The sequence below is a fragment of the Gossypium hirsutum genome, chromosome A01 (assembly GCF_007990345.1).
Source record: "Gossypium hirsutum isolate 1008001.06 chromosome A01, Gossypium_hirsutum_v2.1, whole genome shotgun sequence".
Taxonomy (NCBI): domain Eukaryota; kingdom Viridiplantae; phylum Streptophyta; class Magnoliopsida; order Malvales; family Malvaceae; genus Gossypium; species Gossypium hirsutum.
The window spans coordinates 26,806,461-26,831,932 of record NC_053424.1 but is presented as its reverse complement, the minus strand read 5'-3'; the positions used below and the strand labels follow the sequence as shown (position 1 = coordinate 26,831,932).

General features: G+C 37.2%; 1 non-coding gene across 1 annotated transcript; it reads right to left on the bottom strand.

The window, feature by feature from the left end:
- Window positions 1–18,810: 18,810 nt before the first annotated feature.
- On the bottom strand, window positions 18,811–18,917 carry LOC121206396 (small nucleolar RNA R71). Its single transcript, XR_005901454.1, has one exon. It is a non-coding gene; the product is annotated as a small nucleolar RNA R71 (small nucleolar RNA).
- Between the last annotated feature and the right edge of the window lie 6,555 nt (window positions 18,918–25,472).

Sequence of the window (25,472 nt, the reverse complement as noted above, 5' to 3'; positions counted from 1 at the left end):
TTATGTTTAACTAGTTTCAAGACTACTTAGTGGTAGTAGGTAGTTGTTTAGGTGACATTTGCTTGTTTTGTGATCGTGATTCACTTAACTAACTAAAATCACGACAAAGGCAAGCGCACCTATCCAATAATAGTATAACTGGTGAGTCAGGAATATCGTATCCACGAGGACTAAAAGTACTAGTACTTACTATCTTTCTATTATCTAGCCGGTAAATTGAAGAAGTTTGTTTTAATCTAAAATTATCTAAACTAATTATTAAGAATTCGACAGAGAATAAAGTAAGAAAATAATCGAATAAACTAGTATGAGAGACAATACTTAGGAAAGACTCCACTTATACTTCACTTATTATTCTGAATCTGAATTAAACGATTTATTCACTTGCCTTGATCCATAAAAATCCCTAAATTATATTAATATCTGTAACATCCAAAAATAGGGCCTAGTCGAAATAGTGGTTTCGGGACCACAAATCCGACATCAAAATATTTGTTTTGATGATTATTATGAGGCCTAGAATATGAGTATAAGCATGTGTTAAAGTTTCATGAAGAAATTCTAAGTATAAGGTGTTCAATTGGAAATTAGGAACTAAATTGAATAAATTGCAAAACTTGATTTCTAGAAGCAAGTTGTATGAAATTGCTTTAGATTATGAATTAAAAGGTCTTGGAGAGCAATTTGCCCAAATTCTAAATTTTTGGACAAAAATGGACTTGCATGGTTAAAATTTTAAAGAAAGGGCATGAGGGCATTTTGGTCATTTGGCTTTTTAATGAGATAAAATGGGAAAAATCAAGCCAAAATCAGCCATTTTCTTCCCCATAGCTACCGAATTTCTCTTGTCACCATAGCTAGGGTTTCAAGCTTTCCAAGCTCAATAGTAAGTGCTCCCAAGCCCCATTTTTAATGTTCTTTGTATTTTTGAAATTCCTGTAGCTTGCTCTCTCCATTTCTACCCATATTTCATGCTAGGGTTCATGTTTAAAAATTTACCCATGGATGAGTTGCTTGTCTTTTGATAGATTATGGAGGAATATGAAAGATTAATGTGTGTTAAACATCTTTTCCTAATTGATTTTCGTGAAAAACCCTTATAGGGACTATTTTGCAAAAGATGTAAATGTGTGGTAGAAATGAGAAAATAATGGATAATGTGGGCTACCATAATAAGGAAAGGTGTTCAACTAGGCTTGGGTAAGATAAAAAGTACATGCGTTTCATTATACGAGCCTAAGGATTAAATCGTAAAAATGTGAAGGGTTAGGGGCAAAACGGTCATTTGGACTGGGGGTAAATATTAAACTTGAAATATATAATGTGGGGTATTAATGAGTTAATTTTGCTGTTATAGACCCCGAGGAACAAATTTCAGAGGTCTATCGTGGTAAACGCAAGGTTTCGGAATAACCGAAACATATCTCTAAAACGAATACCAGGTAAGTTCGGATAACTTAAAATAAACCCCTAATATGTGTAATTGAATGATTTATTAATGCATGATGATTGCATTTATTATTAGCATGAAATATCATGGAAATGCATATTTGATGGCAACATGTGAAAAATGTCTCGAATGAGATTGACAAAGGGAATTCGATGGATAAACCCTCATTGATATGTGTAAAGATATCCTGCATGTGTTGCAGTAAAGATTTAGCCCAGACAGGTAATCCGTGATCTCGAGTATGGAAAGGATCTAGCCCGGACGGGTATTTCTTGAATGATCGAGCTTCCCGAAGAATATAAGTGCATTGAGGATTTAGCCCGGACGGGTAATCCTATTAGGGTCTGAATTTAGCCTGGACTGGTAATTCAGATTCGAGTTCATTAAGGATGTTTGTCGTTATAAGGGATTTAGCCTGGACTGGTAATCTCGACATCACCTTATGAGTTTATGATATAGGGGATTTAGCCTGGACTGGTAATCCTGCCATGAGATGTGAGGTTCGCGGGAGTGCATATATGTGAAATGATCATTCGTAAGAATTGACGGATAATGGGTATTCCATCAAGATTTCCTAGAAACTCAACGAGATTAATATGATGTACGTCAATAAGATAATGAATGATGAGCTCATCTACATAAATTACATGATGCTTTGTTATGTGACTAACTCATTGATTGAGTGTATGTGATAGGAAATCACTTCATAATTGATGATTTCATGATTTAAGTGTAATGTATGCTAATTACTCGGTAAGTTTACTTTTCGGTTATTCGAGCTTACTAAGCATGAAAATGATTACCCCCTCTCTTTTCCCTGTTTTACAGAGCTCAATGACTCATAAGGATTGGAAGACGGTTGGAGAAGCAACACACTATCAACTAGTCAAGCTTTGGTATAAAGACACTTCTATTTTGTTAATGGCATGTATAGGGCTTTGAGTATTTTGTCATATGTGTCATTTGAATTGCTAAATGAAGGCATGTAAAGATGTATTCATCTTCTTGTATAAGGCCATGGAAATTGGCATATTTGAAAGTAGGCTATGACCTGCCTTTATATGCAAGTTTATGTTTTTATATGATGGGTTGCTACAATTGGCAATGGGTTCAAAAACGAGCTAAATTTTGAATGTGCTACAACAACACAAGAACCCATAAATACTAGATGGGAAATAACCTTTTTGTATGAAACCAATGATATGAGGTTTTCATACAACTAACTTCACCAAGATCATTTATAAGTGTATAATCATGTTGTACTTTGAATTTGGTATCTATAAGAAGAAGAGGGAGTAGAAAGGGGTGACTAAAGGCTTGGAAAATAGCCTATTAAGGTCTACATAGTTAGACACACGGGCGTATGTCTAGGCATGGGCGTGTGGTATGGTCGTGTGTCCCCTGCACCTAAAACTTTAAGTCAAATTAGTACACGGGTAGGACAAACGAACGTGTGTCTTGGTCGTGTTAATTTAACAGAATGCTCAAGTTTTGGACACGAGGTGAGCCCACGGGTCTGTGTCTTGGCCGTGCCTAAAAGTCAATGTTGCCCATGGGTTAGTGGCATGGACGTGCCCTAGGCCACATGGGCGTGGGTGACCACACAGCCCATCATACACAGGCGTGTGACACTTCTAAATAAGGAAATTTTCTAAAGTTATTAAATGTTCCCGATCCTATCCCGAACTATCTCTATGTATATTTAGGGCCTTGAAGGTCCATTTAAGGGACAAGATGTGAATGTCTGAAAATTTCAAATCTAAGCTAAACCTGGTGAGTCGATTCAGTATGTTTTAAATTTGAAGTTCCGGTAATACCTCGAATCCTATCCTGATAACGGATACGGGTGAGGGGTGTTACATTTATTGGTATTAGAGCCACGGTTTAGTCGGTTCTAGGACTACCGTAGAGGATGTTAAAGTTTGTTATACATGCCATTATTTGAATGTTGATAGTGTGACGTCTCCTAATTGTTTAAATTATTTTGATTATAGTAAATGTCTTCCAAAGTCCGAGGGAGCCGAGAGCCATGCTCCAGCTTCCGTACAATGAGTTGTATCTAGTAATAGTAGAAGGCTAATGTCAGAAGGCCGAGAAGAGGCCCGAGCTACCTTCTTTGATATGATGGATGAATGGTTTGGGGATTATTTAAGAAATCGCCTCAATATACCAAGACCTCCTCTGCCCCCTAACCAACCTAATGAGGATGTGCCACGAGGTATGGCACCGGTGAGAATCGGTAAAGCCCCGGTAGATAAGCTTAGAAAGTATGAGGCTGAGGAATTTAGAGTGAAAGTTGATGATGACGCTGAAACAGCTGAGTTCTAGCTCGAGAACACTACGCGGGTGCTAGATGATTTGTCATGCACACCCGAGGAATGTTTGAAGTGTGTTGTGTCCCTTTTGAAGGACACTGCATACAATTGGTGGAAGACTGTATCCTCGATAGTGCCGAAGGAAAATATTACTTCTGATTTCTTCCAAGCAGAGTTTAGGAAGAAATATATTAGCCAACAGTTTTTAGACTCGAAGCGAAAGGAGTTCTTGGAACTCAAACAAGGGAACAAGACTGTGGTGGAATACGAGAGAGAGTTCATACAACTAAGTCAGTACGTGACTGAATGGGTCCAAATGGAATTGGAAATATGTAAACGCTTTGAGGAAGGCCTGAAAGTGGACATCAAGTTGTTGATTGGGATCTTGGAAATACGGGAGTTTTCCGCATTGGCCGATCGAGCCAAGAAGGCCGAGGAACTTAATAGTGAAAGAAAAAAAGCTAAAAGAGAGGCTCGAGTTGCAAGAAAGAGGCCTAGCTGTAAAACACTCTCGTTCTCCACGAAGAAAGCCAAGAGCCAATATGAACGCTCCACTTCATCAGTGGGATATTCTAGTAGATCAAGAAGCTCTATGCGACGAGGTAAAAAATCTTTCTCTCTGATGGTGACTTGTGTTGGGAGTGTAGATGATCAAAAACTGAAGTTTAAGAGCTGCAACAAATTTCACTTCAGAAAGTGCCGAATGAAGAGCGACGCATGTTTCAGATGTGGTTCTCTTGATCACTTTCTCAGAGACTACCCGGAACGAGTTGAAAAAGATGAGAAAATAGCTCCAAAGTCGGGTGCTCCCATTCCATGAGGTAGACCTCCGAGATACCCTGGGAGTGCTAGTGGCAATCGAGTCGTGCAAAATCAGAAGTTCGAGCCGCGGCAAGAACGTATGCAATACGTGCCTGAGAGGAAGCCGCTGCTCCTGATGTTATTACGGGTACTTTCTCTTTTTAATACAAGTGTCGTTGCTTTAATTGACCCGGGGTCAACACATTCATATATCTGTATGAGATTGGCATCTAGTATGAACATATTTGTTGAACCTACAGAATTCATCATTAGAGTGTTGAACCCACTAGGCAGATCCATCCTAGTTGATAAAGTCTGTAAGAATTGTCCTTTAACGATTTAAGGTCATTGTTTTCCGGCTAACCTTATGTTGTTACCATTTGACGAATTTGATGTAATAGTTGGTATAGATTGGTTAGCCCTTCATGATGTAACTGTAAATTGTGGTAGCAAATATATTAAGTTAAAATGTCCCGATAGTAAGATTCTACGGGTCAAATTAAGAGAATTTGGCTCACCGTCGATTGTAATCATAGGAATGGTTGCTCAGAGATATATGAAGAAAGGATATGAAGCTTACCTTGCGTTTGTGATGAACACTAAGGAAACAGAGCTGAAGATCGAGTCTGTGCCGATAGTTTGTGAATACGCAGATGTGTTTCCGGAGGAATTACCCAAATTACCTTTTGAAAGGGAAATAGAGTTTGGTATTGAATTGGTGCTAGAGACGACTCCCATTTCTAGTGCCTCGTATAGAATGGCACCTACCGAGCTGAAGGGGTTAAAAGCACAGTTGTAAGAGCTGACGGATAAAGATTCACTAGGTCAAGTTTTTCACCTTAGGGTGCCTCTGTGTTGTTAATAAAGAAAAAAGATGGTTTGATGAGACTATGTATCGATTATCGACAACTGAACAAGGTGACTATCAAGAATAAGTATCCTTTGCCAAGGATCGATGATTTGTTTGACCAGTTGAGAGGAGCCACCGTATTCTCCAAGATAAACTTGAGGTCTGGCTATTATCAGCTGTGAGTTAAAGACTCAAATGTACCCAAGACAACTTTCAAAATGAGGTATGGCCATTATGAATTTCTTGTCATGCCGTTTGGGTTGACGAATGCACCGGCTGTGTTCATGGATCTAATGAATAGGATCTTTCAGCTATATTTGGATAAGTTTGTCATTGTGTTTATTGACAACATTTTGATTTACTCTAAAGATGAGACAGAGCATGCGAAGCACCTGAGAATTGTGTTGCAGACCTTGCGGGAGAAGCAACTGTATGCTAAGTTTAGCAAGAGTGAGTTTTGGCTCCAGGAAGTTGGATTTTTGGGTCATATAGTTTCGGTGAAGGTATACGAGTTGATCCAAGAAAGATTTCTGCAATTATTGAATGGAAATCGCCTAAGAATATAACCGAGGTTAAAAGCTTGTTGGGCTTAGCCGGTTACTATTGAAGGTTTGTAAAAGGACTTTCCATGATAGCGACTCCGATGACGAAGCTGCTACAGAAAGACGTTAAGTTTGAATGGACAGAGAAGTGTCAGCGAAGTTTTAAGAAGTTAAAGACATTACTAACCGAAGCTCCTATTTTAGTACTACCTGAACCGAGAAAGAATTTGCGGTCTATAGTGATGCATCCTTAAACGGATTGGGTTGTGTGCTTATGCAAAATGGCAAGGTGATAGCCTATGCTTCACGGCAATTGAAGCCCCACAAGAAGAATTATCTGACCCACCCAGAGCTAGCTGTTATAGTTTTTGCCTTAAAAATTTGGAGGCATTATTTGTATGGCGAGACTTTCCGTATATTCACGGACCACAAGAGTTTGAAATACTTGATGACTCAGAAAGAATTAAATTTGAGATAGCGGAGATGGTTGGAATTAATTAAGGATTAAGATTTGATTATCGACTATCACCCGGGAAAGGCAAATGTGGTCGTCTATGCATTGAGTAGGAAATCCCTGTATGCTTTGAGAGCTATGGATGCTCGTTTGACATTGTTTGATGATGGTTCAGTTTTGGTCGAGCTGGAGGTTAGGCCGACATTTCTGCAGGAAATTCATGATGCTCAGCTTAATGATGACGACTTGCAGAGAAAAAGGGCTCAATGTGAGTTTGGTCTTGAGTCAGATTTCTGAATCAGTCCTGATGGATGTTTGATGTTCAGAGATAGGGTTTGTGTACCCAAAGACAATGAACTTATTCGGAAGATTTTGAAAGAAGCACATAACATTCGTTTGTCTATTCACTCGGAAGTACCAAGATGTATAACGACTTGAAAAAAATGTACTGGTGGAATGGCATGAAAAGAGATATTTCTAAATTTGTATCAAATAGTATGTCAACAAGTTAAAGGTGAAATCAAGTGCCTTCAGGTTTGTTACAGCCTGTAATGGTTCCCGAATGGAAGTGGGACAGAGTTACTATGGATTTTGCGACAGGACTACCTATAACTCCGAAAAAGAAAGATGCCATATGGGTTATAGTGGATAAATTGACAAAGTCGGCTCATTTCATTTCGGTAAGGACAAATTATTGTCTTGATAGATTGGCTGATTTGTACATTTCTGAGATAGTAAGATTACACGAAGTACCACTGTCGATTATTTCGGAGAGAGACCCGAGGTTCACTTAGAGATTCTGGAAGAAGTTACAAGAAGCCTTAAGTACAAAGTTGAGCTTTAGTACAGGTTTTCACCCTTAGACCGATGGCCAGTCTGAGCGGATGATTCAGATTCTCGAGGACATGTTGCGTTGTTGCATCCTCGAATTTCAGGGTAGCTAGGAAAAATATCTGTCATTGGTAGAATTTGCCTACAACAATAGTTTCCAAACAGGTTTGAAGATAGCGCCTTATGAGGCCTTGTATGGTAGGAAGTGCCGAACTCTATTGTATTGGACAGAACTCAAAGAAAATCAGATTCATGAAGTTGACCTGATTAAAGAAACTGAAGAAAAAGTTAAAGTGATACGGGGTTGTTTAAAAGCGCCATCGGATAGGCAAAAGTCTTATCCTGATCTGAAAAGAAAGGAAATTGAGTTTCAAGTTGGAGATAGAGTGCTCTTGAAAGTATCTCCATGGAGAAAGGTATTGAGATTTGGTCGGAAAGGTAAACTGAGTCCATGATTTATCGGACTGTACGAGATTACTGAAGAGTTGGACCGTTAGCCTATCATTTGGCGTTGCCACCCGAACTAGAAAATATTCTTGACGTGTTCCATGTATCCATGTTAAGGAGATACCGATCAGACCCCTCTCATGTGATTTCACCGACTGATATTGAAATTCGACCGGACATAACTTAAGGAGAGGAACCGGTTAAGATATTGGCTTGTGAAGTTAAACAGTTGAGAAATAAAGATGTGGCTCTTGTAAAAGTTTTATGGCATCGACATGGTGTAGAAGAGGCTACATGGAAGCCGGAAGAAACCATGAGAATCCAATATCCGAATTTTTTTTCTGGTAAGACTTTCGAGAACGAAAGCCCCTAAAGGGGGGAGAAATGTAACATCCCAAAATAGGGCCTAGTCGGATAGTGGTTTTGGGACCACAAATTCGACATCAAAATATTTGTTTTGATGATTATTATAAGGCCTAGAATATGAGTATAAGCATGTGTTAAAGTTTCATGAAGAAATTCTAAATATAAGGTGTTCAATTGGAAATTAGAAACTAAATTGAATAAATTGCAAAACTTGATTTCTAGAAGCAATTTGTATGAAATTGCTTTAGATTATGAATTAGAAGGTCTTGGAGAGCAATTTGCAAAAATTCTAAATTTTTGGACAAAAATGGGCTTGCATGGTTAAAATTTTAAAGAAAGGGCATGAGGGCATTTTGGTCATTTGGCTTTTTAATGAAATAATATGGGAAAAATCAAGCCAAAATCAGCCATTTTCTTCCCCATAGTTGCTGAATTTCTCTTGTCACCATAGCTAGGGTTTCAAGCTTTCCAAGCTCAATAGTAAGTGCTCCCAAGCCCCGTTTTTAATGTTTTTTTGTATTTTTAAAATCCCGGTAGCTTGCTCTCTCCATTTCTACCCATATTTCATGCCATGCATGTGTTTCTTGTGTTTTGATAGATTATGGAGGAATATGAAAGATTAATGTGCGTTAAACATTTTTTTCCTAGCTGATTTTCAAGAAAAACCCTTATAGGGACTATTTTGCAAAAGATATAAATGTGTGGTAGAAATGAGAAAATAATGGATAATTTTGGCTACCATAAGAAGGAAAGGTGTTCAGCTAGGCTTGGGTAAGATAAAAAGTGCATGTGTTTCATTATACGAGCCTAGGGATTAAATCGTAAAAGTGTAAAGGGTTAGGGGCAAAATAGTCATTTGGACCGGGGTAAATATTAAACTTGAAATGTATAATGTGGGGTATTAATGAGTTAATTTTTCTATTATAGACCCCGAGGAACAAATTTCGAAGGTCGATCGTGGTAAACGCAAGGTTTCGAAATAACCAAAACATATCTCTAAAACGAATACTGGGTAAATTTGGATAACTTAAAGTAAACCCCTAATATGCGTAATTGAATGATTTATGAATGCATGATGATTGCATTTATCATTAGCATGAAATATCATGGAAATGCATATTTGATCGTAACATGTGAAAAATGTCTCGGATGAGGTTGACAAAGGGAATTCGATGGAATTTGATATGTGTAAAGAGATCCTGCATGTGTTGCAGTAAGGATTTAGCGGGGACGGGTAATCCATGATCTCGAGTATGGAAAGGATCTAGCCCGGATGGGTGTTCCTCTAATGATCGAGCCTCCCGAAGAATATATGTGCATTGAGGATTTTGCCCGGATGGGTAATCCTATTAGGGTCTGAATTTAGTCTGGACTGGTAATTCAGATCTGAGTTCATTAAGGGTGTTTGTCGTTATAAGGGATTTAGCCTGGACTGGTAATCCCGACATCACCTTATGAGTTTATGATATGGGGGATTTAGCCTGGACTGGTAATCGTGCCATGAGATGTGAGGTTCGCGGGAGTGCATATATGTGAAATGATCATTCGTAAGAATTGACGGATAATGGGTATTCCATCGAGATTTCCTAGAAACTCAACGAGATTAATATGATGTATGTTAATAAGATGATGAATGATGAGCTCATCTACATAAATTACATGATGCTTTGTTATGTGACTAACTCATTGATTGAGTGTATGTGATAGGAAATCACTTCATAATTGATGATTTCATGATTTAAGTGGGATGTATGCTAATTACTCGGTAAGTTTACTTTCCGATTATTCGAGCTTACTAAGCATGAAAATGCTTGCCCCCTCTCTTTTCCCTGTTTTACAGAGCTCAATGACTCATAAGGATTGGAAGACGGTTAGAGAAGCAACACACTATCAATTAGTCAAGCTTTGGTATAAAGACACTTCTATTTTGTTAATGGCATGTATAGGGCTTTGAGTTATTTTGTCATATGTGTTATTTGAATTGCCAAATGAAGGCATGTAAAGATGTATTCATCTTCTTGTATAATGCCATGGAAATTGCCATATTTGAAAGTAGGCTATGACCTGCCTTTATATCCAAGTTTATGTTTTTATATGATGGGTTGCTACAATTGGCAATGAGTTCAAAAACGAGCCAAATTTTGAATTTGCTACAACAACACAAGAACCCATAAATACTAGGTGGGAAATAACCTTTTTGTATGAAACCAATGATATGAGGTTTTCATACAACTAATTTCACCAAGATCATTTACAAGTGTATAATCATGTTTTACTTTTAATTTGGTATCTATAAGAAGAAGAGGGAGTAGAAAGGGGTGACTAAAGGCTTGGAAAATAGCCTATTAAGGTCTACATGGTTAGACATACGGGCGTGTGTCTAGGCATGGGCGTGTGGTATGGTCGTGTGTCCCCTGCACCTAAAATTTTAAGTCAAATTAGTACATGGGTAGGACACACAGGCATGTGTCTTGGTCGTGTTAATTTAACAGAATGCTCAAGTTTTGGACACGGGGTGAGCCCACGGGCGTGTGTCTTGGTCGTGCCTAAAAGTTAGTGTTACCCATGGCTTAGAGGCATGGATGTGCCCTAGGCCACACGGGCGTGGGTGACCACACAGCCCATCATACAAGGGTGTGTGACACTTCTAAATAAGGAAATTTTCTAAAGTTATTAAATGTTCCCGATCCTATCCCGAACTATCTCTTTGTATATTTAGGGCCTTGAAGGTCCATTTAAGGGACAAGATGTGATTGTCTGAAAGTTTCAAATCTGAGCTAAACCTGGTGAGTCGATTCAGTATGTTTTAAATTTGAAGTTCCGGTAATACCTCGAATCCTATCCTGATAACAGATACGGGTGAGGGGTGTTACAATATCTCTTTCGAGAATAAAAATAACTGGCTCTAGGTTGATTAATTGAAATCTCTTTCTAATTAAAACACCTATTGTCGCATTAACTCGATCAATGGATTCCCCTATTCGATTTGACTCTAATGCAGTAGATTTATGTCATCCTATTTTTAGGATTGCATACAACTCCACTCAGTTATGGCAGATCTACTCTTAAACAGGGACTTTTGCTCCACTGAATTAAGCACATCAATCATGAATTAATATCCTAAAAAAATTAAAACATGGAATAAGTACACATAATTGAGATCAAGAAATTAAGTATTTATCATGTAATTCAGAATAATTAAATAATAAAATCCATCATAAGTTTCATCTTCCCTAGGTATCTAGGGAATTTAGTTCATACTTTGGGAGGAAAACATCTCAAAATTAGGAAAACTACAAAACATAAAGAAACCCAAAAAATTCTAGAGAAGTTGACTGGAGATCTTCAATCTTGAAGGAGATCCTGCTTATGAGTTGATTCCGACTACGTTCTTCGAGTAATTTATGCGTTCTACTCTGCGTGTTCCCTTAGGTTTTCTTCTAGTGTGTATTTATAGATTTAGAATGCTCAAAAACCATAAAAATTGGCTTTTTTTGCGTGTTTAGGAAACAGAGAGTGATATCGGCATAGGCTGGCACATGGGTATGTGGCTCACATGGGCATGTGCTCAGCCCATGTGGGAATAGCCAGGCCGTGTGGATCCTAAAAGTAGCTCGTTTTGTCTGATTTTGGCCCGTTTTTTGCTCCTTTTGCTCCCCTATGCTCTCCTAAATATAGAAACATGAAATTAAAGGATTAGGAGCATCAAATTCACTAAATTAAATAATAAAACATCAAAAAACATGTCAAGCATGGGATTGAAATATGTTTCTGTTATGGCTTATCAAATATCAGTACACTTAAGCGTTTGCTTGTCCTTAAGAAAAATCCTAAACTCACAAATAAAAATTAAACTTTCTCAATTCATAATTCTCATCAATAATGTTTTTTCATAGTTCACAAATAATCATAAATTGATAATTCAACTAAAAGAGCACTAAAGATTCAAACAATCTAAGTTACGCACTTTTAAAGCATGAAAACAGGTATTTCCCTTTATCTAAGTAATTACCTTTAATCCAAAACCGACAAGAATTGACATCCTCACTAAAGATTCACTCAAAATGTTTAGGGTTCAAAAATAAGCACTCAACAGTCAAGCATGAAAAGTCATTACTATAGACTTGTATGAAAATCAAATCTCCACCATTGTAAAATGAGATGATACAAAAATCAAAAGGTCTTTAAAGGGTTGTAATGGGGCTTGGGTTAAAGGTGTGGATAAAGGCTGAAAATGAGGGTTAGAATCGAAATCGAATTGATAATTTACCTAACTAGAAAAATAAACTAATACTGAATAATTACATCATTTGAAAACTTGTCAATAATAGCACGAGCTTCTTCTCAAAATGTGAAATTAACTGTTTAAGCTCAATCGACATAAAACTACGTAACAATCAATAAATATAAATGTCAATAAATATAATAATAATTTTTTTCATTCATTTTTTTATAATAAAGATAATCAGAGATAATTTAACAATTGAAGAAAAGAACATAGTTAGGCAACTAACCAAATCAAATATCGACAAAAAAGAGTCAATAAAATAGGAAAAATTATCAATGAATGAAAAAGAATGAGTTAGGAGTTAATATTAAGGGTAGATCAAGAAATGTTTTATTAGGCTCAAAGGGGTTCACTAAGGGTTAATTATGAAGGTAGGCTTTTTGGGATAAGTGGGTTAAAAACCAAGGTGCCTTTATCATCTCAGTATATCAAATCAAAGGTGTGGTCTCGACATGTATAATCGAAGCAAGTTCTAGAATAACCAATCAGTATTGACACACTTATAACCAATAATAAAGTGAGTAAGAAAAGTGTATGCTCTAAAGGCTCAAAATCTCACAAAAATTATGATTTTTGATATCAATCTTGCAAATCTCAAACTTCAAGGTAATACCTCAATTTAGGGAAACAACCTAGCAATTTTTTTTTCTAAAAATAGACTTATCATGCTTGATTCTCTCATGTCTTAAAGTTTAAACAATCAATGCACAATTACCTATGAATTTAATCTAAAACATATCAATAAAAACAGCAAATCGATAAAAATTCATTTTAATAGTAAAATGAGAAAATTACTTGAACACAAGACATAATTCAGGGATTTTCTAATAATTATATAAATAACCTCCCCACATTTAAGATGCACATTGTCCTCAATGTAAAAAAATAGATAATCAAGTAGAAACAAAATATCATAAGAGAGGGAGAGAATTGAAACTGCCCTGAATATTGGATGAAATGCCTAGAATAGTGAAAAGCGGAATAGTAGATAAATATAGATGTAGGGAATGATTCTGAGCAACTGATAAGAAAATAAACACAATGCTGACGAAGATTAAAGGGCTACTCAATTAGAAACAACCAGAATAATTAAAAGAAGTTCAAAATATAAAAACAAAAGAAGTCTAAAAAAATAATAATAAACATAAACATAAAAATAAAAATAAAAATAAAATAAATGATAAATGGACTCAATGGTCCTCATTACCAGACACATCAGCATTGTGAGTCGTTGGCACAGGAGGGGCAATATGGAAATGTTGACAAATTTGCTACAATGCCGCATCAATACTGTCGAACCTCTGGATGCAGTACTGACGGAAGCTAGTGAACTCCTCGGTGGATACTCCTTGAAAGCTAGCAGCAGAAGGAACAGGACAGTGACTCAAAGGTGGAGGCTGTGGTGGGTCCTCGTGATAAGGAGGAACGTCATCAGTGAAGTCCTCGGGTACAATTTGAGCGTCAGGATGAAACAATATGTACTAATGAGGATCTACTCCACGATGCCGATCGTTCATCCTCTTGTGTATCATGCTCGAGATGGCCTGTAGGGACATTTGGCCGACAAGTGTGAGTATGGAGGACTACTCCGGTGTGTCTAAGAGACCGAAGTGTCAAGCGAGGGGAGTCACGTAAAGACCTAGACAGATGGGGCCCTTCCTGTGGTGATCGGTCTGATGGCAGAAGGCTAGAGCAATGAAGTATGCCAAGTCAAATATATGCCCATGCGCAATGCTCCATAGAAAGTAAGCGTCGTGAGTGCTAACGACTCCAGTGCTTTCTCTCTGACTTGTCAAAGTGTAAGCTCAAAGGGTGTGAATGTACCGTAAGGCTAGAGAGAGAAAGAAAAGTCGCCTTCGAGCGACTCACGTCATAAGGTATTTGACTAGCTGTAATGTGGGTCTAACAATGTGATGGCGCATGGTAGATGTGCCGATGAAGTCTAAGAAATCCCTCGGCACTCATAAATTCCTCCGTGTAAAGTTCTATAGTAGCTCCAAAGTCAAGCACAGTCATCTGGTGCACCAAACCACCAAGGCGAAATATGATGGTGCCTAGCTCATTATGGGTCGTCATGACCTGCTGGACAAAAATTGTAGCATAGAAATCAAAGGTAAGCTCTGTGTAGGTGGGCTCAATGATGTCGAAGAATCTGTCCTACGGAGCTATGGCAATAAGGGCGCGCATGTCATTAGCGAGTTGGACCTGCTCCAACGAGGCCAATCAATGCAGCGGCCTAGACCGAGTGGTCGTGCTTGAAGGAGTTGATATAAATCCTCCTATAGGCCCGTTGCAAATCGAAGAAAAAGGTGGCGAGCCTCGGTGGATGTGTTCGAGGAGGAGGTCCCACAGAGGCCCTTCCGTTTTTTTCGAAGTGGGGACAGCGGTTTTAGTCTTGCCACGAGTATTTGTCATGGTATGCCTGAAAAATAGTGGTCAAATAAAGAAAAAAAAAGACAAACCTACATTAAAGAGGCATGCTAATAAGAAACTGAAATTTAAGTTAAACTCAACAATTAAACTAATAAAGAAATAGATGTAAAACAAAATAAAGTTAAGAAACATCATGCTATTACCAAACATGAGTTAATAATGAGTAATGTTAACGTAAAGAATCACAGCAACAAGAAAAATAAACATAAAATTAGTAGCAAAAATTAAGTAGAAATAATAATATACAAGACTTAAGTAGAAATAATAATATATAATATAGCTAGTAACAAGAATAAGTATGAGAGTAATAGTTATCTAAATAGAAGGCAATATCATAAAAATGGAAAAACTAATTAACATAAACTAGAAATAACATAAGGAGTAACCTGAAAATAAAATAACAAATAACAAATAAATAATAAAGAAATAAAGAAAATAAGAAATAAAGAAATAAATAAAGATTAAATAAAATAAAGAATGGGTAAAAGATGAGACCGATAGAGTGGGAGTTAGAGGTACATACGGCGGTAGTGTGGGGGGCGTGTGGGTGAGACAATGGAGGGGGTTGGTGGGGCATGGGTTGCGTGTAGGTGTGTTTGTGCGAGGGCCAGAGGGGGGAGCGAAAGGGAAAAAGGGAAAGAGAGAGTTAGGGGTTCGACATATGGGGATAGGGAGGGGTCAGCGCAAGTAAATAGGTGTTGAGAAGAATGGGAAAAGGGAAGGAGAGGGGAGACGAGGCAGGCTGTAGGTTGATAGTGGTTGGATGGTGGGGAGAGGGAAATGGCGGCTGGGGTGGGGAAGTTTGAAGAAGAAGAAAAAGTAAAAAAAATTTAGGGTTTTGAGGTTAAAAGGGTGACACGATAATGTGAGGCCTATGTTGGGCCACACGGCCATGTCTCGTGCTCGTGTGGTCTCTTATTAGCCCGTGTTGATGAAATTTCAAGCCTAGTATTCATACGGTCTAAGACACACCCATGTGGTTCACACAGTCATGTGAAATCATTTCTCCCATGCCCATGTGACCTCCCACACGCCCGTGTGACTGCATACATAGCCGTGTGCCTTGCCCGTGTAACCCTCTAACTTGTTTTAAAATTGAAAATTTTAACTCCAGGTTGTACACGGCCGTGCCACACGCCCGTGTAGACTATTTTAGGCTGTGTCTCTGTCGATTTTTAGAAAAATTAAATCCCAAGGTTCACACGACCGAGGACACGCCCGTGTGCCCAGGCCGTGTGGGTTACATGGCCATGTCGCCAGGCCGTGTAACTTACTGTCGACTTTTTTCAATTTTAAAAACTAAGTCATATGATCCACACAGCAAAGGACACGCCCGTGTGTTAAGGCCATGTGGATTTTTAAAAAACCAATTTTTTAAATTAATTAATTTTAAAAAATATAATGAGATAAAATTAGTAAATTAGGAATGTTAATGCTCGGGTTGCCTCCTGAGAAGTGCTTATTTAAAGTCTAAGCTTGACTTACCTCTTATTCGCACAGTCACTGTGGTTCGCGGAGTCGAAACTCCTCTTTCTTGCTGTCAATTCTTTTATTCAAATAAGGTTTAAGTCGAGTAATGTTTACCTTAAAAGTGCCGAAATGAGAATGAGTTACCTCGATTGTACCATATGGGAAGACATTGAGTACCGTAAAAGGAGTTGCTCCATTTGCGTAAAGCTTTGAAGTGGTTATTCGAGGGTCGGTTTCATCTAACAGTACCTGGTCCCCTACCTTAAATTGGTTCATCCCATCCTTAAGTTTGTCATGGAGTCGATTCAGTTTTGCATTGTGTATTCTCGGTTTCTCTTTGACATGTGTCCGCTATTCGTCTAGTTCATTGATCTGAAGCCTTCATTCTTTATGAGTTGTTCTATTTTTGTCGCTTGAGCTGGACCGTGGCTCTATCACCTTTTTTCGAGGAATTTCCTACAAAGAAGGTTGAGTCGCAAGGTTACTCACATTAATAGAACTCATATAATTGATAAACCATAATATATACATATTTTTACCCCATGCTTTGCATATTTATGGATGATTTTTCCTTAGTTTCATTGAATTTGATGCTCCTAATCCTTTAATATCATGTTTTATACTCAGGAAAGCTTAGGATAGCAAAAAGAGCGAGAAACAGGCCAAAAACAGAAAAATTGGGCCTAAATTAGTGTTTCACACAGCCTAAGAACTTCCACATGGGTGATCCACATTCCCGGGTGTGACACACGAGTATACCACACGCCTGTGTGTCATGGCTGTGTCAACATTAATCCAAGTCAAAATTGCAGACAGCCTGAGCACCTTCACACGAGCGTGGCACACGACCGTGTCCCTATCGAGCCCAAGTTCTACTCAGAAAAGGCTAATTTTGGGTTATTTTGAGCATTCGAAAGTCTATATAAAAACCCTCGAAGAGGATTAGAGGGGACACGCAAAGAGAAAAGCAGAAAATACTCAAAGACAGCCATCAGAATCACCTCAGAGGCAAGATCTACATCAAGACTGAAGATTTTCATCCAATTTCTTAGAAGTTCTTTGGGTTTCTTTATGTTTTGTCATTTTCCAAACTTTGAGATGTTTTCCATTATTATTATGAACTAAACTCCCTAAATACTTGAGGGAGATAAAACCTAAGAAGGATCTTATTATTATTTGAGTTATATGATAAATACTTGTTCTTATTCTAAATTGTGAATTTAACCCTTGCTTTAATATTCCAAGATATTTATTCAGTTTTGATGTGCTTATTCAGTGGAGCAAAAGTCCCTATTTAAGAGTAGATAATCCATAATTAAGCGGAGTTGCATGCAATCCTAGAGATAGACAACATAAATCTGCCGGATTAGATTCAAATCTAATAAGGGAATCCATAGATTGAGTTAATGCGACAATAGGGGATTTAATTAGAAAGAGACTTCAATTAATCAACCTAGAGTCAGTTGTTTTTAGTCTCGAGGGAGATATTAACATAAATCAGGGATTTCTACGGATTAAGTCAAGTGAATAAATTGTCTAACTCAAAGGTATTAAGTGAATTCTAGGTGGATTCTTCCTTGGGTATTGTCTTCTCCATCATTTTTCTAAAAAGTATTTTTCAACTTTAGTCTCTGTCGTAATCTTAGTTAATTAGATAATTAGTTCTAGATAAAACATTCTCTTAAATTTTAGGCTAGATAATAAGAATATAGTAATTACTAGTACTTTTAGTCCTCGTGGATACGATATTTCCGGTCTCACCATAACTATACTACTGTTTGACAGGTGCGCTTGTCTTAAGTCGAATTTTTAGTTAGTTTCACGATCATCAAGTTTTTGGCGCCATTGCCGAGGACTAAGATATTAGGAACGCTTAATTTTTATTACTTTAGCCATTTTTTATTTTTATTGTAATTTAATTTTGTTTTTATTTTAAATTACTAAATTTTCTTTTATTTACTTCTGCAGGTTTTTATAGTTTATGACTAAAAGAAACCCATCAGGACCTCTACTTTTCGACAGTGAGATTGAAAGCACAGCTCGCAGAAACCAAAGAGAAATAAGGCGAAGCCTACAATACATAGAGAAAGGGCAAGAGGACAATATTCATACCACAACCGAGGAAATGGCTGATAATTTGAATAATCTGTTACCTCATGTCGTTACTGCAAATCCAGTAGATCAAAATGCTACTCCTCTTACTATGTATGGTTATGCTAAACCTATTTAAACAGGAACTGAATCGAGTATAGTTAGGCCTGCTGTTACTGCAAATAATTTTGAACTGGAACCTAACACGATTCAAATGATACAACAGTTTGTTCAGTTTGATTATTTGCAGGACGAGGATCCAAACACTCATTTAGTAAATTTTCTGGAACTCTGCGAAACCTTTAAGATTAATGGTGTTTCTGATAATGCCATTTGCCTTCAGTTATTTCCCTTTTCATTGAGGAATAAGGCTAAACAGTGGTTGAACTCGTTACCGCAAGGGTCAATCACCACTTGGGAACAAATGACCGAAAAATTTTAACTTAAATATTTTCCACCGGCTAAAACAGCTAAATTAAGGAATAATATATCTTATTTCGTACAGATGGATCTAGAAACTCTTTATGATGCATGAGAGAGGTATAAGGACTTATTAAGAAGGTGCCCTCACCATGGGTTACCTCTATGGCCGTAGGTTCAGACTTTTTACAAAGGTGTGAACCTCTCAACAAGGCAACTTATCGACGTAGCCACCGGTGGAACCTTAAACAATAAAACACTTGAAGAGGCTTACGAATTTATTGAAGAGATGTTACTGAATAACTATCAATGGCAAGTCATGAGAACAAAGTCGACAAAAGCAGCCGGTGTTTTCAACCTCGACGCAGTCACTATGCTATATAATCAACTAGAACTTTTAAATGAAAAGATTGATGGTTTGTATGGTTCTACTCAGGTACATCCAGTAATGAGGTGTGATTCAAATAGAGGAGGAGTACACAACACGGATTGTCCATCCTTCAACCCTAGCACCAAGGAAGAACAAGTCCACTATATGAATAGTAATTCTAAACCTCAAAATAACTCGTATAGTAACACTTATAATGCAGGTTGGAGGAACCATCCCAATTTCTCGTGGGGTGGTCAAGGAAATCAAAGGCCACAACATCCCCCAGGCTTTCAACAACCACCTTACCAATAAGAGAAGAAACCGAACCTTGAAGAGATGCTTACAAAATTCATCTCGATGTTAGAAACTCATTTTCAGAATATCGAAACAGCGGTTAAGAATCAGCAAGCGTCGATTCAATGGCTCGAAACTCAAATAGGACAGCTTGCTAAGTTGATTTCTAAATGACCATAAGGTGGCCTACCAAGTAACACTGAAACTAACCCAATGGAGCAACTTCATGCCATTACTGTGCACAATGATGAAGGGTTAGTTGAGGATGAACCGAAACCGAGGCAAGACAATCTGGTAGATAACGGTAAGGTTGATGTAAGTAAAGAGTATAAATCTCGTGTACCATACCCTAAGGCGACAAGAAAAGACCACACAGATGAAAAATTTGGTAAATTCCTTAAATTATTAAAAAAATTACATATTAACTTATCGTTTATTGAAGCTCTTTCGCAGATGCCAAACGCAGTAAAATTTTTAAAAGAGCTCTTGGCTAATAAACGGAAGTTAGATTATGCATCACATGTGGAATTAAACGCAGTTTGCTCAGCCATTTTACAAAATAAGCTACCCAACAAGTTGAAAGATCCAGGGACTTTTATGATTCCTTGCTTAGTTGGTAGTTTAAATGTTAACAACGCTTTGGCTGATTTAGGGGCAAGCATTAATGTCATGCCTTATAAAATGTTTAAACAACTAGGTCTTGGGAAACCCAAACAAACTAGGATGAACATTCAATTGACAGATAAAACAATCAGATTTCCTAGGGGTATTATTGAGGACGTGCTTGTCAAAATTGATAAATTTATATTCCCAATTGATTTTGTTGTTCTAGACATGGAAGAAGATAGTGATGTGCCTTTGATTTTAGGATGACCCTTTTTAGCAACTGCTAGGACTATCATTGATGTTGGCACAGGAGAACTAATACTTCGTGTAGGAGATGACACGATTACTCTCCAAGCTCGTGATTTGATTAAATTATCCAGTAAGCAAGATGGCTATACAAGTTCTGTTGATATAAATAACATTATGGCTCAAACTTATTTTCAGGAAACCCCTAGGAAGAATGTGATAGAGACACATTCTAGTCCATGTGATAAAAACAGAATGAGTAATGAGGAATGAAAACTACAAATTGATGAACTAGACGAATGGTGAACACATGTCAAGGAGAAACCAAAAGCACACGATGAATCAAAGTGGCACCACGATAGGCGTAGGGATGAAACAACGCAATTTAAGGTCGATGATAAAGTATTGTTAGATGAAAAAGACCCCCGAATTGTTACTTTAGAGCTTAATGAAAACAGAACGATTCCTTTCTCGGTATTGAATGTTTTTAGAGCTTAATGCAAACGGAACGATTCCTTTCACGGTATTGAATGTTTTCCCATACTGTACAATCGAGGTAAATCATTCTCAATTCGACACTTTTAAGGTAAATATTACTCGATTTAGATTTTATGTGGATAATAGAATCGATAATGAGAAAAAGGAGTCTCAACTCCGTGATCAGCCATGACTATGCGAATGAGAGGAAAGTCAAGCTTAGACTCTAAATAAGTGCTTCTCGGGAGGCAACCCGAGCACTAACACCACTAACTAGTTTATTTTAGCTATTTTTGTATTTCTTTATATAGGAACAATGACCCACATAGCCTGGACACACAGACGTGTCCTTGGCCGTGTGGAAATAGGACTAAAAAATTCCCAAGTATCGAGCCACATAGCCTACGATAAATCCACACAGGCGTGCGACACGGCCGTATGGACCACATGGCCTAGACACACGGGCATGTCCTAGACTGTGTGAAAACTAGAACTAAATTTTTAATTTTCAAACAAGTCAGAGAGTTACACGAGCAAGGTACACGGTCGTGTGTTCAGTCACACGGGCGTGTGGGATACCACATGGGCATAGGAGAAGCGAACAACGAAGGACACGGCCGTACGATACGGTAGTGAGAACCATACGACCTGGACACACGGGCGTGTCCCAGGCCGTGTGATGATTGGGCATTTAATTTTCGTGATTAACATGGGCTGAACTCGAGCTACACTGGCCTTCACACGACCATGCCCTTATTTTAACCCCCAAACCCTAATTTTTTCTCTCTTGTCTTTTTCATCCCACCTTTCTCCTAGCCGTCACGACCTTTTAATCCTCTTACTCCAGCCACCTTCCACTCTCCGTCCGGCCACCATCATCCCTTCTCACCTTTCCTTTCCTTCTTTTCCCATCCCTTTCCCCCTCTCTTTTCCCTTCTTTACTTCCTCTCCTCCCCTTCTCCCTTCACCCGTCCGAACCCAAGATCCACCCCCACGCCTCCACCACCACCCCGTGACGCTGACGCATCTGATGATGAGGACCTCTGAGTCCATTTATTTTATTTCTTTTTCTTTTTCTTTTTATTTGTCTTTTATTTAATTTTCTTAAGACTTATGTTTAATATTTTGAACTATGTTTATCTTTATGGTTATTATCGAGTGATCCCTTAATTATCTTCCACAGTTGTGTTTATTTTCCTATTAGCAACTCAGAATAATACCTTTCATTAGCCTTATCCACAACTCTGGCTTTTACTATTCCAAGGATTTCATCCAAAAATTCAGCACAGTTTCGCTTCTCTCCCTCTCTTTTGATATTATGCTTATATTATTATCTAACTTTGTACATTGAGAACAATGTACATAATAAGTGTGGGGAGGTTATTTATGATTATCAGAAAATCCTTGAATATTTATCTTGTTCTCAAGTAAATCTCTCATATTACTATTAGAATGAATTTGATTGATTTATGATTTTTATTGATATGTTTTGAATTAAATCATAGGTAATTGTGCATTTATTATTTAAACTTTTAGACATTAGAGGATCAAGCATGATAAGTTGAATTTTGAGAATTAAAATTGTTAGGTTATTTCCCTGAATTGAAGTATTATCTTGAAGTTTTGAGTTTACAGGATTGACATCAAACACCCATAACTTTCGTGATATTTTGAGCCTTTTAGAGCATATATCTTTTTTGCTCACTGATTGTTTTTATGAGTATGTCAACATTGATTTGCTATTCTAGAACTTGCATCAATTATACATGTCAAGACCACACCTTTGATTTGATATACTAAAATGATAAAGGCACTTAGGTTTTAACCCATTTACCCCATAAAAAGCCTACCCATATAATTGACCCCTAGTGAACCCCTTTGAGCCTTAACTATTATTTCTCAAATTTCCCCTTAATCTTAACCCACAACTTAACCCTTTTTGATTAATTAAGAATTTTTCCCTTTTTATTGTCTCCCTTTTTATCGAGATTTAATTTGATTAGTTACCTAATTATGTTCGTTCATTCCAGTTGCGAAATTATTTCTTATTATGTATTTTCCATTATTATTCTTGTTCTTAAAAAAAACCCGTATATTCATTCAAATTACATATTGTTCTAAAAAGCTTGGATCATATTGTTCTAAAGAGCTTGGATAAGTTATCATGTTAAGAGAAAAGCTCCCTTCATTAGTTTTAGTTAGTGTTAATTCTGGCACTTGTTTGTAATTCAGTGATTAGCTTTGTTTTTCTAAGATTGCTAATCTATTAAATTAATCTCGATATTAACCCTCTTTTTTAGCCTATATCCACAACTTTAACCCAAGCCCCATTACAACCTTATTAAAGACCTTTTGTTTTGTGTATCATCTCATTACAGTGGTGGAGATTTGATTTTCATGCAAGCCTATGGTAATAACTTTTCATGTTTGACTATTGAGTGCTTAATTATTGAACCTTAAACACTTTGAGTGATTTGAGTGAATCATTAGTGAGGATGTCAACCTTGTCAATTTGGAATTAAATGTGATTACTTAGATAAATGGGGACACCTATGATTTTATGATTGAAATGTTCAATTTGGATTGCTTGAAACTTTAATGTTCTTATAGTTAAGCTCTTAACGTATGAATACTTATGGATTATTTCAAACAATATTAAAAAGAATTATAAGTTAAGAAGGATTTATTTTATTTGTGAGTTGAAGATTTTGCTTGGGGACAAGCAAATGGTTAAGTGTGGGGATATCTGATAAACTATAATATATACATATTTTTACCCCATGATTGGCATATTTGTGGATGAATTTTCCTTGGTTTCATTGAATTTGATGCTCCTAATCCTTTAATTTCATGTTTTATACTCAGGAAAGCTTAGGATAGCAAAAAGAGCGAGAAATGGGCCAAAAATGGACAAATTAGGCCTAAATCAGTGCTTCATACAGCCTAGGCACTTCCACATGGGTGATCTACACGCCCCTGTGTGACACACAAGTATACCACACGCCCGTGTGTCATGGCCGTGTCGACATTAATCCAAGTCAAAATTGTACACAGCCTTAGCACCTTCATACGGGTGTGGCACACGGCCGTGTCCCTATCGAACCCAAGTCTAGTTCTACTCGAAAAAGGCTAATTTTGGGCTATTTTGGGCATTTGAAAGTCTATATAAACACCCTAGAAGAGGATTAGAAGGGACACATAGAGAGAAAAGAAGAAAATACTCAAAGACAGCCATTAGAATCACCTCAGAGGCAGGATCTACATCAAGACTGAAGATTTCCATCCAATTCCTAGAAGTTCTTTGGGTTTCTTTATGTTTTGTTGTTTTCCAAACTTTGAGATGTTTTCCATTATTATTATGAATTAAAATCCCTAAATACCTAAGAGAGATAAAACCTAAGACGGATCTTATTATTATTTGGGTTATATGATAAATACTTGTTCTTATTCTTAATTTTGAATTTAACCCTTGCTTTAATATTCGAGGACATTAATTCAGGTTTTTGATGTGCTTATTCATTGGAATAAAAGTCCCTATTTAAGAGTAGATAATCCATAATTAAGCGGAGTTGCATGCAATCATAGAGATAGGACGACATAAATCTGCAGGATTAGAGTCAAATCTAATAAGGGAATCCATAGATCTAGTTAATGCGACAGTAGGGGTTTTAATTAGAAAGAGATTTCAATTAATCAACCTAGAGTCAGTTATTTTTAGTCTCGAAAGAGATATTAATATAAATCAGTGATTTCTACGGATTAAGTCAAGTGAAAAAATCGTCTAATTCAAAGGTAATAAGTGAAGTCTAGGTGGATTCTTCGTTGGGTATTGTCTTCTCCCTCGATTTTTTAAAAAGTATTTTTCAACTTTAGCCTCTTTCTTAATCTTAGTTTAGATAATTAGTTCTAGATAAAATATTCTCTTAAATTTTAAGCTAGATAATAAGAAGATAGTAATTACTAATACTTTTAGTCCTCGTGGATACGATATTTATGGTCTCATCATAACTATACTACTGTTTGATAGGTGCACTTGCCTTAAGTCAAATTTTTAGTTAGTTTCACGACCATCAATAATCATCTTGGTTACTAGATAACTTAGCAGAATCACGAGCTTGAAGTTTAATCGTGTAATCACCTACACGAAGTATCAATTCACCTGTACCAACATTAATGACGGTTCTAGCAGTTGCTAAAAAAGGCTGACCTAGAATTAATGGTACGTCACTATCCTCATCTATGTCTAAAACAGCAAAATCGACTGGGAATATGAATTTATCAATTTTAACAAGCACGTCTTCAACAATACCCTTAGGAAATCTAATAGTTCTATTTGCCAATTGAATACCCATCCTAGTTTGTTTGGGTTTCCCAAGACCTAGTTGTTTAAACATTTTATAAGGCATGACATTAATACTTGCCCCTAAATTAGCTAAAGCATTATTAACATTTAAACTACTAATTAAACAAGGAATAGTAAAACTCCCTAGATCTTTCAATTTGTTGGGTAGTTTATTCTGCAAGATAGCTGAGCAAACTGCGTTTAGCTCCACATGCGACGAATCATCGAACTTCCGTTTGTTTGCTAAAAGCTCCTTTAAAAATTTTACTGAATTTGGCATCTACGAAAGTGCTTCAATAAATGGTAAGTTAATATGTAACTTTTTCAACAGTTTAAGGAATTTATTGAATTGTTCGTTTGTGTGGTCTTTCCTTGTCGC